This window comes from Sander lucioperca, chromosome 8 (genome assembly GCF_008315115.2).
Source record: "Sander lucioperca isolate FBNREF2018 chromosome 8, SLUC_FBN_1.2, whole genome shotgun sequence".
NCBI classification, from domain to species: domain Eukaryota; kingdom Metazoa; phylum Chordata; class Actinopteri; order Perciformes; family Percidae; genus Sander; species Sander lucioperca.
In genome coordinates this window covers 8,955,464-8,959,775 of record NC_050180.1, presented here as the reverse complement: position 1 = coordinate 8,959,775, position 4,312 = coordinate 8,955,464, and positions in this window count along the sequence as shown.

Below are 4,312 nucleotides of genomic sequence, written 5' to 3'. Positions count from 1 at the left end.
TGAGGTCTAAGCCCTTTTTCCAGTCTTTGGTTCGCCTGGTCTCCTTGTGTAATAATGCTTGTATTACCTCAACCCTGTGATGCACATCAAGTTATAGACATAATTTCTTTCAGGAGAACCTGGGCTATCAGGATAGGAATGCTGCAGGGATGCTACATGAATGTATACATTGTTATATGACTATAAAGAAAAAAGAAAAGACTAAACGGAAATGAAACATCACAGAAATGTATTGAAATTACACAGAGAAGAATTATGACTTCCTTTTGGCTTTTGAAAAGCGTTCTTCTAGGTGTTGGCAATCAGGGGGAAACAAAAATAAACTCTGTAACTAACAAAAATATAAAACTATTTAGGTTTTTCCCAGAAAAGCCCATACGCTTTTATTCAAAAATGTTAGTTAGTTGTTAGTTGTTTCACTCAAAATGATATGGTGTATGCTTATGAGTCACGTCGTAGCTGGTTAGCCTAAGGCATGGTCTAAAACTCTTTATGTACGGATTTTTCCAGACGTCAATGGGAGAAATGAATGGGAAATTTACTTCCCGAACCCAAGGTCTCTCGGAGGAGGGGCGGGACTGTTGAGCTCTATACAAGTCCCTCCTGCTAGGGGATTCTATTGGCTGACTAAACGCCACATTTATCTGAAAACCAACATGTGATTGGTCCATAGACCCGTCAGTCGATGACTAAATAGCATGCTAAATAGCCATTCAGATGGATCTATCGCTTTGAAATTACTCATCAGAGTCTCCGAAAGGTCTCCGCGGTCTTCTCGGTTGGATAGCTAAGCTTCTAGAAAGGCTACAAAGACACCAAACACATTGCTGGAAAGCTGGAGCTAACCGCTACACAGCTAAAAATAAAAAACAAGCCGTGACGCTGGGTTGAAAGGTCACGGAGTTGATTCATAATTATGTATTTATGTTACAAAGACCATAGATATAAAACAACAAAGACACTGTAATTCCACAGTCATTTAAAAAAGCTTCTGGATGGCCTATAACTGTTAGAGGATCTCGTTAAAGCGATGCATTTCTCTGCTTCTAAACGAAAAACAAAAGTAAGTCTCTACACTGTATTGATCTGGAGTTATTCAATATTACATTATAACACGTAGTTATAGTGTATCGTATACGACATGGCCGACTTTAGAGTGATATAGCTACCTGTCCCCTGCACAAATATCCTGAACTTTTGCACATCCCTCAAGATTTTTGCAGATCCTGCACTAATCCATACAGCCTCTTTTTTCTTTGTTAAACAGTTATATGTACATATTTGTTTCTGTATTTATTGTTTGTTTATTTCATATCAATATTTAATGTTTTATGTATGCACCAACAACCCAGGCAAATTCCTTATAAGTATTACTTACCTAGCAATAAATCCTTTTCTAAATCTAATTCTGATACCAGTCAGCTTACTTTTTTGCCCAACACAGTGCATCCGTCACAATTAACAGCTCATTAACCCTAGCCTGGCTCCGCCCTCCTACGTACTTCCACTCAATTTTCATTTTCCTTCAGTACTACGTCTGGGTTCGCTGTATATTCGCGGGATTTCTCCGGCCAAATCTTTACCTGTCCAATCAGCAAACAGAGTGGCTGAGAACGATGACGTTGAGATTGTGCGCTAGTTTGAGTTGTAGTTCCGTAATGGCGGCAGAGAAAGAAGAGAGCGAAACCATTCGGTCCGTTGTGGCTACGCTGCCGAATATCCAGAAGTTAAAGCCCGAGCAAGAATAATCTTTGCTGAGTTTTGTTGGTGGCCATGACGTTGTAGCCCTCCTCCCCACGGGGTTCAGGAAAAGTTTGATTTTCCAGCTCGCTCCGTTAGTGGTGAAGGAGTTGGCTAAGGCTAACGCTAGCAATGCTAAGCCGACGTCACGACCAAACATTAGCGATTGGTTATGGCAGATCCAGAGTGGCTCTGGGCAGATCCAATAGAGCGCAACAGTCCCGCCCACAGCGGGTTCCGGAAGTAAAAATACAATGCAATTTCTCTATTGACAGTTGCAGTATAAGCCATAAAATCGTAACCGTCGATGGTAGACTTAAAACCAGCTTGCCGACATGACTAAGCGATTGTATATGCTCATATAGACGCCAAAAATAATGGGGCACTAACCTTGTTTAGAGATAAATGTCTTTTATTCGCGATGTCTTGGATAAGTACTTCATTACCCATAATCCTGAACAATCCCAGGGGGAGGGGGAGCTGCCTGCACGATCTGTCACGAGGATTTACGACACTGCACGAATCACGATCAGTTCCACGCTTCTGACGTTAGCCTCCACCGGGAAGCTAATGTTAGTTTAGCTAACAGCTAATTCGGCTAACCGCTAGCTGACAGCTTGATTCAGTCTAAAATAACGTTAACTCAAACTTAACACTGGGTAAAGCCGGCTACATAAGCCGTTATATATGTTAACGGTTATTTTCAGGTTTTATTTTGAGGGTCTTTTAAAGTTATTACATGCTGTCTCAGCTAGTGGTTAGCCGAATTAGCTGTTAGCTAAACTAACGTTAGCTTCCTTTGTTCAGTGGTGCGCGGTGGTTGGATGAGTAGTTCCTTCGCTCTGAGATGACGATATGTACACAGTGTTGTACCTTTGACTTTTTTTGAATTTTCTGTTCGTTTTTTCACTTGAAATGATACGTTGTATGTTTATGAGTCACGTCCCATCTGGTTAGCCTAAGGCATGGTCTAAAACTCTTTATGTAGGGATTTTTCCAGACGTCTATGGGAAAAATGAATGGGAATTTTACTTCCGGAACCCAAGGTCTCTCGGACGAGGGGCGGGACTGTTGAGGTCTGGTCTTGGTCTTGGTTTTAAACTTCAACAGAGTACCCACCTTCAAGGAAGTTAACACTTGTCAATGGAGAGTGGCCAGACCGTTCTCTTAATACATCCATGGGCCAGACTCTCTGTACAAATGAAATGTACCAGAGTCTGGTAGGACCAGGCTACATTAATCCAGTATGACAATGAAAAAAAACCCATCTGGGCTATTTGTGGTATTGCAGCACAGACGGTCTAATTCTGTCGAGGCCTGGGTTGTTCAGAAATATTATGTTTGCAGTTGTCAGGGTCTCAGGGAAGACCATTCAACAACATTCAACAGAAACAGAGATGCAGCCCAAATAATGTAGGCTACGTCTTTGATGAATTATCTAAAAACTACAAGTGCAACAACATAATGAGTGGAAAGCTCCAAAAAGAGACACTCATCTTGTAACAGATGTTTGACTTGACACAGTAGAATACACTTAACATACATACTGTTTATAAACTGTAAGAATGGAAGCTTACAGAGTGGATTGTATGTGTGATGTGTGTAGTTACATGCAGTGCTGTGCTTATGCTCTAAATATAGAATATGCTAAATAGCATTTACAACAATTAGCACAAATGTGAATTCAGTGGAAAAAGTCACAGGACCTTGGACTTCTATATTATACTGCCACCTAGTGGTTCAAACGTGCCGCTATCTGTGAGACGTTTACTGGTTGAACTCCCCTGTGATTGTTTACATCACTAACATACTTCAGCACAGCATTTTTTTGTCCATAGTTCTTCTGAAAACCTACACACAAATTATCTAAAGTAACATTCACTTATACTAAATATATTTATAGTGTATCACGTTCCAATTGACAGGTTCTTGTGTTCCTTATGTTTTCAAAAGGTCCACTGTTTAATAAATGTAAATTTAAAAAAAGGGCAACTGACAGTAGAGAGAAGAGAAACAGGGAATGGGTGACGTTTAATTTAGCTAAATAAGCATATTTCCCAAAATGTTCAACTGTTCCTTTAAAAGATCTAAGCACAATACTACCATGTTTATAAATTATAAAATAGATTTAAATTAAATATATACAGTATCATTAAAATTAGGGTTGCACAATGCATTGTTTTTTTTTATCGTTATCGCAATATCAACTGGCGCAATAAACACATCGCGATAGACACTCTCTCTTTTTTGTGTTAGTTGAAAGAAAATATCAGAAGAAAATTGCAGTTTAAAAATAAACTGTCATTCTTTTTTTAGTGGAGCCTTTTATATTCAATTCAATGTTCAATTTGTTCAATAAAAGAATGTTGGAAATTATTTCCTTTCGTTTGTTTTAAATTCAACAGGCAATGTGTTGTATTTTAGCAGAATACTGAAAGCAGCAGAAATGCAGAACTGAGTACACTTTAATAGCTGTTTATTTATCGCAAGAAAAGTTAAACTTACAGCTATAACAGGCTTCAATACCCCCAGGTTTCTATCAGCACAATATGGTGTAAAGAAAATCAGACAC